This window comes from Artemia sp. Qi Xiang Cuo, chromosome 3 (genome assembly GCF_049724085.1).
Source record: "Artemia sp. Qi Xiang Cuo chromosome 3, ASM4972408v1, whole genome shotgun sequence".
Lineage (NCBI taxonomy): Eukaryota > Metazoa > Arthropoda > Branchiopoda > Anostraca > Artemiidae > Artemia > Artemia sp. Qi Xiang Cuo.
Genome location: NC_142796.1, coordinates 7710778 through 7723119, shown reverse-complemented (window position 1 = coordinate 7723119; position 12342 = coordinate 7710778). Strand labels below are relative to the sequence as shown.

Genomic DNA, 12342 nt, shown 5'->3' with positions numbered 1-12342 from the left:
CCTATTGGAGTTATGCTTCAATGAAAGATAACCAGGAAGAAAGAATTGAATTCACGCCCAGATATCTTAATTCAGGTGAAATTGCTGATTTGCACCCCTTGACTAAAAACTGAGGAATAACACGGTAGTCTTATTAGTGCTAATTTAGATACTTTAGATACGTAATTTAGATACTTCACAGGGTGTGTGCCATAGAACACGGCTCGCTGTTACTGAATTATGTAACAATATAATCAAAGCAAAAATAATTCCTGGGGAAAAAGCTGTAAAAGAAGCTTACATTAACCTTCATTTCTTGTATTTACTTTCATTTCTTATATTAGCTCTTGATCTAATTGAGACTATTGCTCGCTTTTATGACTATAAGTCTAATAAGTCTATAAGACTATCGAAGTCCAATAAGACTAATTCTATAAGACTATATAGAATACTAGCAAAAGATCCTGCCAGATGATAGGCATAAAAAAGGAAAAACTTTGTAAGGTACCGTCTTGTAAGGATTGAAAACCAGCTGACTCAATGTACGTACTATGGGGAATACTCAGTTCATGTGTCCTTTTTAGCGCCAAATCACTGCTTTCAGATTAGTAGTTAGAGGAGAGTTACTGACATTACCAATTATATCAAAATCACCATTTTTGACTACCTTTCCTGCAGATGACTAAAAAGTAGTGTAGTAAATGGTAAAATTGATCAAGGTAAAATTGGGTATTTTAAGTATTTTACCATAATTTTACGGAGCCCCGTAAAACTGGTATTTTACCTATATTACCGGTATTATACGTATTTTACCAGTAATTTACGTATTTTACCAGTATTTTGCGTATTTTACCAGTATTTTACATATTTTACTGACATATCTTACGGTGCCTTGTAGTTATTATTGTGCGGAACTACCCAAAGGCTGGGAGAAACAGGGTTCGTATATGACGTTTTTGTTGTGATTTTTACTAAAAAGTAGTGTAGTAAATGGTAAAATTGGTCAAGGTAAAATTGGGTATTTTAAGTATTTTACCATAATTTTACGGAGCCCCGTAAAACTGGTATTTTACCTATATTACCGGTATTTTACGTATTTTACCAGTAATTTACGTATTTTACCAGTATTTCGCGTATTTTACCAGTATTTTACATATTTTACTGACATATCTTACGGTGCCTTGTAGTTATTATTGTGCGGAACTACCCAAAGGCTGGGAGAAACAGGGTTTGTATGTGACATTTTTGTTGTGATTTTTACTGGAGACACAGAAGGGCGAAAAAAGTAATAAAATTGAATTAATATAATTGTTAATTACGTTCATTAATTTTGTTTTGAAATGTTTATGATTGAGTGATAAATTGGTATTCGACTAGCCCTTCTGTTACATCACATCACCTTATTTACCTTTGCTTTTTTAATGAACAGTTCATGTAGTATTTCCACTACAAAATTACAGAAAACAATATCATTTGGCCTCTGGGTCTTTAGCAATGTTAACATCTAAAGCCTAGAACACACGTAGCATTTATCGGCGCCGATTTGGTAAATCGGTGTCGATTTGCAAAGAAAATGGCTCCGATTTGAGCTTGAATTTTTGTTTAGTTTTTGGTGCTGATCTGCAAAGACAACGCCGTATTTCATCGTGATCATAAAAAAAGTAATCTTTAGTCGTTTCCTTCTCTTCAGCATGAAAATAAAAAAAGGCTGAATAATAATAATAATAGCAAAATCTTTGATAATGAAGGAATTTTAAATTTAACTAGGACTTTTTAATGAAATAAATATTTGAAAATAATGTAAATTTTAATAATAATAAAACTTAAGAGTAATAATAAAAGAACTAAATAATAAGTTGAGATCAATCATGGAACTATTGATAAGCTGCAGTTGACAACTGGTGTCCGTGTCCATGATTTTTAGCTTCGAAAATCTCGCGCAAACGGCATTTTTTTTTTGCCAATGCCACTCTAGCACAGACACACTCGACGGTAAAGATTCTACCATTGCAACAGCAGTCGATAAAAATAGATCATAAGCCTTTTTGTCTTTTCATTGAAAAAAAGACAATTCCCCCACCCACCTTACGAAAATACTAGATAATTTTATAAAAGAGTGCTCAAAAAGTGTCAGGGGATCGGGCCCTTATTAGCCCCTGCCTATATCAAAACCTATTTGCTATAAAATTAGTATTAATCCAATTTATGTATTCTAAACTAAATAGTAAGTAGAAATGCCCCTATTGATCCCACCGGGGCTCCTTATATGGGCATAGAACCCTCAGGGAGAATGATTGCGTAATCGGTCGATGACCTCTTTTTCCAAGGTCGATTTATTTGTTGTTGTTTTGGTCAAGTGCATGCTCAGTGCGAATGTTATGATCCAGAAATAGGAAACAGTATTTGTTGTTGTTGTTGTTTTGGCCAAGTGCATGGAAACAAAAGGAACACGCTGAAATTACGTTTAGGGGTTATTTGAGTGAAACCGTTTTAGACATTTTAGAGAATTATTTCAGCGAAACAGGTAGAGACATTTTAAAAGATGATTTTAGAAGATGTTTTAGAAGAGGTTTTGAGTGTGGTCGTTATAATACACAAGTTATATTTGAACAGTGTCGTGAGGTCCTCTACCACAACCCCAAAGGACTCTGATCCCCTATCCCAACCCCAAAGGGCCCCGATCCCCCTACCCCAACCCCGAAGGAACCCCCCGGCCCCCAAAGGTTCCCCCAGGGCTCCCAAAGGGTCCCCCGGGCCCCTCAAAGGCCCTCCCGGGTCCCCAAAGGACCACCCGGCCCTCAAAGGCCCCCGGACCCCCTAATGCCTCCCCCCGGGCCCCCAAAGAGTCCCCTCCCCATTTTTAATACTTTTTTAAGGCTTTATTATATCTTTTCAGAACAAGTTATTTTCTTAGTGTCCATCCTAAACCCATTTTAAAAGTTGAAGCATCCATCCTTTTCACCCACAACTTTACTTTACAGCATTTTGGATACCTCAACACCAAGAAATACTTTTCAAAAGACATTTCAGAGCAACTTCTTTTCTTAATATTCCCTTCTAAACCCATTTTCCAACTTGAAGTACCTGTCCTTTTCACCCACAACTTTACATTACAGCTTTTTGGATACCTCAACACCAAGAAATACCTTTCAAAAGGCATTTCAGAGCAAGTTCCTTTCTTAATGTCCCTCCTAAACCCATTTTACAAGTTGAAGTACCCATCGTTTTCACCCACAACTATACTTTACAGCTTTTTGAATACCTCAACACCAAGAAATACTTTTCAAAAGACATTTCAGAGCAAGTTACTTTCTTAATGTCCCTCCTAAACTCATTTTACAAGTTGAAGCATCCATCCTTTTCACCCACAACTTTACTTTATAGCTTTTTGGATACCTCTACACCAAGAAATACTTTTCAAAAGACATTTCAGAGCAAGTTCATTTCTTAATGTCCCTCCTAAACTCATTTTACAAGTTGAAGCATCCTTCCTTTTCACCCACAACTTTACTATACTAACTTTACTTTGGATACCTCAACACCAAGCAATACTTTTCAATGGGCATTTCAGAGCAAGTTCCTTTCTTAATGTCCCTTCTAAACCCATTTTACAAGTTGAAGTATCAATCCTTTTCACTCCCCAACTTTACTTTACAGCTTTTTGAATGCCTCAACACCATGAAATACCTTTCAAAATGCATTTCAGAGCAATTTTTTCTTAATGTCCCTTCTAAACCAATTTTACAAGTTGAAGCATCAATCCTTTTCACCCACAACTTTACATTACAGCTTTTTGGATACCTCAACACCAAGAAGTGCCCCCGGACCCCCTAATGCCTCCCCCCCGGGCCCCCAAAGAGTCCCCTCCCCATTTTTAATACTTTTTTAAAGCTTTATTATATCTTTTCAGAACAAAAAATTTTCTTAGTGTCCATCCTAAACCCATTTTACAAGTTGAAGCATCCATCCTTTTCACCCACAACTTTACTTTACAGCTTTTTGGATACCTCAACAACAAGCAATAGTTTTCAAAAGACACTTCAGAGCAACTTATTTTCTTAATATTCCCTTCTAAACCCATTTTCCAATTTGAAGTACCTGTCCCTTTCACCCACAACTTTACTTTACAGCTTTTTTGATACCTCAACACCAAGAAATACCTTTCAAAAGACATTTCAGAGCAAGTTCATTTCATAATGTCCCTCCTAATCCAATTTTACAAGTTGAAGTACCCATCATTTTCACCCACAACTATACTTTACAGCTTTTTGAATACCTCAACACCAAGAAGTACTTTTCAAAAGACATTTCAGAGCAAGTTACTTTCTTAATGTCCCTCCTAAACTCATTTTACAAGTTGAAGCATCCATCCTTTTTACCCACAACTTTACTTTACAGATTTTTGGATACCTCAACACCAAGAAATACTTTTCAAAAGACATTTCAGAGCAAGTTCTTTTCTTAATGTCCCTTCTAAACTCATTTTACAAGTTGAAGCATCCATCCTTTTCACCCACAACTTTACTATACTAACTTTACTTTGGATACCTCAACACCAAGCAATACTTTTCAAAGGGCATTTCAGAGCAAGTTCCTTTCTTAATGTCCCTTCTAAACCCATTTTACACGTTGAAGTATCAATCCTTTTAACTCCCCAACTTTACTTTACAGATTTTTGGATGCCTCAACACCATGAAATACCTTTCAAAATGCATTTCAGAGCAATTTTTTCTTAATGTCCCTTCTAAACCAATTTTACAAGTTGAAGCATCAATCCTTTTCACCCACAACTTTACATTACAGGTTTTTGGATACCTCAACACCAAGAAGTGCCCCCGGGTCCCCAAATGCCTCCCCCCCCGGCCCCCAAAGAGTCCCCTCACCATTTTTTAATACTTTTTTAAGGCTTTATTATAACTTTTCAGAACAAGTTATTTTCTTAATGTCCATCCTAAACCCATTTTACAAGTTGAAGCATCCATCCTTTTCATCCATAACTTTACTTTACAGCTTTTTGGATACCTCAACACCAAGAAATACTTTTCAAAAGACATTTCAGAGCAACTTCTTTTCTTAATGTTCCCTTCTAAACCCATTTTCCAACTTGAAGTACCTGTCCTTTTCACCCACAACTTTACATTACAGATTTTTGGATACCTCAACACAAAGAAATACCTTTCAAAAGGCATTTCAGAGCAAGTTCCTTTCTTAATGTCCCTCCTAAACCTATTTTACAAGTTGAAGTACCCATCTTTTTCACCCACAACTTAACTTTACAGCTTTTTGAATACCTCAACACCAAGAAATACTTTTCAAAAGAAATTTCAGAGCAAGTTACTTTCTTAATGTCCCTCCTAAACCCATTTTACAAGTTGAAGCATCCTTCCTTTTCACCCACAACTTTACATTACAGCTTTTTGGATACCTCAACACCAAGAAATACTTTTCAAAAGACATTTCAGAGCAAGTTCCTTTCTTAATGTCCCTACTAAACTCATTTTACAAGTTGAAGCATCCATCCTTTTCACCCAAAACTTTACTATACTGCATTTTTGGATACCTCAACACCAAGCAATACTTTTTAAAGGGCATTTCAGAACAAGTTCCTTTCTTAATGTCCCTTCTAAACCCATTTTAACAAGTTGAAGCATCAATCCTTTTCACTCCCCAACTTTACTTTACAGCTTTTTGAATGCCTCAACACCATGAAATACCTTTCAAAAGGCATTTCAGAGCAATTTTTTCTTAATGTCCCTTCTAAACCAATTTTACAAGTTGAAGCATCAATCCTTATCACCCACAACTTTACATTACAGCTTTTTGGATACCTCAACACCAAGAAGGCCCCCGGACCCCCTAATGCCCCCCCCGGGCCCCCAAAGAGTCCCCTCCCCATTTTTAATACTTTTTTAAGGCTTTATTATATCTTTTCAGAACAAGTTATTTTCTTAATGTCCATCCTAAACCCATTTTACAAGTTGAAGCATCCATCCTTTTCACCCAAAACTTTACTTTACAGCTTTTTGGATACCTTAACACCAAGCAATAGTTTTCAAAAGACATTTCAGAGCAACTTCTTTTCTTAATGTTCCCTTCTAAACCCATTTTCCAATTTGAAGTACCTGTCCTTTTCACCCACAACTTTACATTACAGCTTTTTGGATACCTCAACACAAAGAAATACCCTTCAAAAGGCATTTCAGAGCAAGTTCCTTTCTTAATGTCCCTCCTAAACCTATTTTACAAGTTGAAGTACCCATCTTTTTCACACACAACTATAAAAAGTTAGGTGAATGATTAGGTTAGGTTAGACTAGATTAGTTAGGTTAGGTTGAGGTTATCCTAGTGTATCCTCCGTCCACGCGCGTCCTTAGACTAATCTAGCCTAACCTAAATAAACCTTACCTAACCTAACCTAACCTAACTTAATCTAGTCTAACTCAACCTAATCATTCACCTCACTTTTTGCCTGTCTTTCAGCTAACCTAACCTAAGTGAAGCGTACGTAGGATAACCTAACCTAACCTAACCTAATCTAACTTAATTTAATCTAGCCTAACCTAACCTAACCATACTCGCCGGAAAAGGCTAGGTTAACTTATCATGAGCGCTCATGATAAGTTAACCTAACCTAACCTCCGAATAACAAAAATGCCAGGATTAATTTAATACAGGTGATGTTTCTAAGCAAAATCATCCTAAATGCTCTTTAGGCTGAATGAGACTTTAGGGGGACTAGAACCACAAGAGTCTAGGTTTTCTTTGGAGAGCGGGCAACTTAAAATTCGCCGAAATGGGCAAATCATACGATAAATTTTAGAAATTATGCGAAAAATTATAAAAATCTTGAAATTGGGGGGGGGGAATATAACTCCTTATTTTATTATTTTTGCAGCATGAAAAAGTTTGGAAGGCCCGATAATGAAATTTTTTAAGCATGGCTCTGAAATATGGACACAGATTTACATAGGTATATTAAATATATAGTTTATACAATGTAGTTTATATAGTTTATAAATACATAGTTTACTTTACAGCTTTTTGGATACCTCAACACCAAGAAATACCTTTCAAAAGGAATTTCAGAGCAAGTTCCTTTCTTAATGTCCCTCATAAACCCATTTTACAACTTGAAGTACCCATCCATTTCAACCACAACTTTACATTACAGTTTTTTGGATACCTCAACACCAAGAAATACTTTTCAAAGGCATTTCAGAGCAATTTTTTTTCTTAATGTCCTTCCTAAACCAATTTTACAAGTTGAAGTACTTATCTTTTTCAACACAACTTTACTTTACAGCTTTTTGGATACCTCAACACCAAGAAATACTTTTCAAAAAGGCATTTCAGAGCAATTTCCTTTCTTAATGTTCCTTCTAAACCCATTTTACAAGTTGGAGCATTCATCCTTTTTACCCACAACTTTACTTTACAGCTTTTTGTATAACTCAACATCATGAAATACTTTTCAAAAGCCATTTCAGAGTAAGTTCCTTTCTTAATGTCCCTTCTAAACCCATTTTACAACTTGAAGTACACATCCGTTTCACCCACAACTTTACTTTACAGCTTTTTGGATACCTCAACACCAAGAAATACCTTTCAAAAAGCATTTCAGAGCAATTTCCTTTCTTAATATCCCTTCTAAACTCATTTTAAAAGTTGAAGCATCCATCCTTTTCACCCACAACTATACATTACAGCTTTTTGGATACCTCAACACCAAGAAATACTTTTCAAAAGGCATTTCAGAGCAATTTCATTTCTTAATGTCCCTTCTAAACCCATTTTCCAAGTTGAAGTACCCATCCGTGTCACCCACAACTTTACAGCTTTTTGGATACCTCATCACCAAGCAATACTTTTCAAAAGACATTTCAGAGAAAGTTACTTTCTTAATGTCCTTCCTAAACCAATTTTACAAGTTGAAGTACTCATCCTTTTCACCACAACTTTACTTTACAGCTTTTTGGATACCTCAACACCAAGAAAAACCTTTCAAAAGGCATTTCAGAGCAAGTTCTTTTCTTAATGTCCCTTATAAACCCATTTTCCAAGTTGAAGCATTCATCCTTTTCACCCACAACTTTACTTTACCGATTTTTTGGATACCTCAACTCCAAGCAATACTTTTCAAAGTCATTCCAGAACAAGTTCTTTTCTTAATGTCCTTCCTAAACCAATTTTACAAGTTGAAGTACTTATCTTTTTCACCACAACTTTACTTTACGAATTTTGTATACCCCAACATCAAGCAATACTTTTCAAAAGGCTTTATTATGCCCTTTCAGAACAAGTTCTTTACGTAATGTCCTTCCTAAACCAATTTTACAAGTTGAAGTACTCATCTTTTCCCCCACAACTTTACTATAAGGCTTTTCGAATAACCCAACATGAAGCAATACTTTTCAAAGGCTTTATTATATCTTTTCAGAACAAGTTCTTCACCTAATTTTCTTCCTAAACCCATTTACAAGTTAAAGTACTTATCTTTTCCCCCACAACTTTACTTTACGACTTTTTGTACACCCAAACATCAAGAAGCAATACTTTTCAAAATACATTTCAGAGCAAGTTACTTTCTTAATCTCCTTCCTAAACCAATTTTACAAGTTGAAGTACTTATCTTTTTCACCACAACTTTATTTTACAGCTTTTTGGATACCTCAACACCAAGAAATACCTTTCAAAAGGCATTTTAGAGCAAGTTCTTTTTTTAATGTCCCTAAAAAACCCATTTTCGAACTTGAAGTACCCATCCGTTTCACCCACAACTTTACTTTACAGCTTTTTTGGATACCTCAACTCCAAGCAATACTTTTCAAAGGGCATTTCAGAACCAGTTCTTTTCTTAATGTCCATCCTAAACCAATTTTTAAAGTTGAAGTACTTATCCTTTACACCACAACTTTACTTTACGACTTTTTGCATACCCCAACATCAAGAAATACTTTTCAAAAGGCTTTATTATGCCCTTTCAGAACAAGCTCTTTACGTAATGTCCTTCCTAAACCAATTTTGAAAGTTGAAGTACTCATCTTTTCCCCCAAAACTTTACTATAAGGCTTTTCGAATAACCCAACATCAAGCAATACTTTTCAAAAGGCTTTATTATATCTTTTCAGAACAAGTTCTTCACGTAATCTTCTTCTTAAACCAATTTACTAGTGGAATTACTTATCTTTTTCTCCACAACTGTACTTTACGACTTTTTTAAACACCCAAACATCAAGCAATACTTTCCAAAAGGCTTTATTATATCTTTTCAGAACAAGTTTTTTTCTTAATGTCCTTCTTAAACCATTTTTACAAGTTGAAGTAGTTATCTTCTTCACTACAACTTTACTTTACGACTTTTTGCACACCCCGAGATCATGCAATACTTTTCAAAAGACTTTATTATATGCTTTCAGAACAAGTTTATTTCTTAATATCCTTCTTAAACCAATTTTACAAACTCTAAATTTTTTCTTAGTAGATAGAAAAAGCTATAGTCTACTAGTGAATATTTTACCGGAAGATAAAAAGTTTTAGTTAAATGTTTAATTTTCTCAACGAAGTGAAGAAAAGTTCAAGTTCTATTCTGAATTTTCTCAATGAAAAAGAAATTAGTTATTGATCATTTCTATTTTTCCAAATAATATAAATATTTTCCAACTTCAAAATGCGCACACACAAAAACTTAGACACACATAAAAACTTACACATACACAAAAACTTACACACACATACAAATTTACATACACACAAAAAAAATAAAAAACACACAAAAACTTCCACACAAAAAATAAAACTTACACACACACACAAAAACTTACTCACACACAAACACATTTACATGCACACACAAACTTACAAACACATTTACTCAATGAAGCACAAAATGTTCAAGTTCTATTATAATTTTTCAAGGAAAATAAAAAGGTTCCACTTCAGTTCTGTTTTTTTTTCTCAAAGAGATGAAAAATTTAAAGTTCTGTTCTATTTTTAAATTTTACCTCCTTTGTCTTATGGATTTACCATTCAAATTTTTAAATTAGAAAATGAGTGACTAGTTCTACTATTAAAGAAAATCATTCAAACTCGTTCATCTAATCTCCAAAACAATAGGTTGGGTATAAATAAATATTAATAAATAAATAGAAACATTTCTCCTTGTTTAAGTTAGGTTAGGTTAACTTATCATGAGCGCTCAGTATAATTTAAACTAGCCGTTTCCGGCGCGTAGGGTAAGGTTAGGTTAGGCTAGATTATATTAGGTTAGAGTAGGTTAGGTTAAGTTAGGTTATCCTACGTACGCTTCACTTAGGTTAGGTTAGGTGAGAGACAGGCAAAAGTTAGGTGAATGATTAGGTTAGGTTAGACTAGATTAAGTTAGGCTAGATTAGTTAAGATCGGTTAGGCTAGGTTAGCCTACGTACGCGCGTGTACGTAGGCTAATCTAGCCTAACCTAACTTAACCTAACCTAACTTAATCTAGTCTAACCTAACCTAATCATTCACCTAACTTTTTATAGTTGTGGGTGAAAAAGATGGGTACTTCAACTTGTAAAATAGGTTTAGGAGGGGCATTAAGAAAGGAACTTGCTCTGAAATGTCTTTTGAAAGGTACTTCTTGGTGTTGAGGTATCCAAAAAGCTGTAAAGTAAAGTTGTTGGTGAAAAGGACAGGTACTTCAAGTTGGAAAATGGGTTTAGAAGGGAACATTAAGAAAAGAAGTTGCTCTGAAATGTCTTTTGAAAAGTATTTCTTGGTGTTGAGGTATCCAAAAAGCTGTAAAGTAAAGTTGTGGGTGAAAAGGATGGATGCTTCAACTTGTAAAATGGGTTTAGGATGGACATTAAGAAAATAACTTGTTCTGAAAAGATATAATAAAGCCTTAAAAAAGTATTAAAAATGGGGAGGGGACTCTTTGGGGCACCGGGGGGAGGCATTAGGGGGTCCGAGGGCCTTCTTGGTGTTGAGGTATCCAAAAAGCTGTAATGTAAAGTTGTGGGTGAAAAGTATTGATGCTTCAACTTGTAAAATTGGTTTAGAAGGGACATTAAGAAAAAATTGCTCTGAAATGCCTTTTGAAAGGTATATCATGGTGTTGAGGCATTCAAAAAGCTGTAAAGTAAAGTTTGGGAGTGAAAAGGATTGATGCTTCAACTTGTAAAATGGGTTTAGAAGGGACATTAAGAAAGGAACTTGTTCTGAAATGCCCTTTAAAAAGTATTGCTTGGTGTTGAGGTATCCAAAAATGCAGTATAGAAAGTTGTGGGTGAAAAGGATGGATGCTTCAACTTGTAAAATGAGTTTAGAAAGGATATTAAGAAAAGAACTTGTTCTGAAATGTCTTTTGAAAGGTATTTCTTGGTGTTGAGGTATCCAAAAAGCTGTAAAGTAAAGTTGTGGGAGAAAAGGATGGATACTTCAAGTTGTAAAATGAGTTTAGGATGGACATTAAGAAAGTAACTTGCTCTGAAATTTCTTTTGAAAAGTATTTCTTGGTGTTGAGGTATTCAAAAAGCTGTAAAGTATAGTTGTGGGTGAAAAAGATGGTTACTTCAACTTGTAAAATAGGTTTAGGAGGGACATTAAGAAAGGAACTTGCTCTGAAATGCCTTTTGAAAGGTATTTCTTGGTGTTGAGGTATCCAAAAAGCTGTAAAGTAAAGTTGTGGGTGAAAAGGCCAGGTACTTCAAGTTGGAAAATGGGTTTAGAAGGGAATATTAAGAAAAGAAGTTGCTCTGAAATGTCTTTTGAAAACTATTTCTTGTTGTTGAGGTATCCAAAAAGCTGTAAAGTAAAGTTGTGGGTGAAAAGGATGGATGCTTCAAGTTGGAAAATGGGTTTAGGATGGACATTAAGAAAATAACTTGTTCTGAAAAGATATAATAAAGCCTTAAAAAAGTATTAAAATGGGGAGGGGACTCTTTGGGGGCCCGGGGGAGGCATTAGGGGGTCCGGGGGCCCTTGAGGGCCGGGTGGTTCTTTGGGGACCCGGGAGGGCCTTTGAGGAGCCCGGGGGACCCTTTGGGAGCCCTGGGGGAACCTTTGGGGGCCGGGGGGTTCCTTCGGGGTTGGGGTAGGGGGATCGGGGTCCTTTGGGGTTGGGGTAGGGGATTGGAGTCCTTTGGGGCTGTGGTAGAGGACCTCACGAAACTGTTCAAATAGAACTTGTGTATTATAACGACCACACTCAAAACCTCTTCTAAAACATCTACTAAAATCATCTTTTAAAATGCCTCTACCTGTTTCACCGAAAAAATTCCCTAAAATGTCTAAAACGGTTTCACTCAAATAACCCCTAAACGTAATTTCAGCGTGTTCCTTTTGTTTCCATGCACTTGGCCAAAACAACAACAACAACAAATA

General features: G+C 35.5%; 1 protein-coding gene across 1 annotated transcript in view; it reads right to left on the bottom strand.

The window, feature by feature from the left end:
- The window catches only part of LOC148953711 (unconventional myosin-XV-like), a 548203-nt gene that overhangs the window by 135343 nt on the left and 400518 nt on the right, over positions 1 to 12342 (bottom strand). The gene's annotated exons all lie outside the window — the stretch shown is intronic.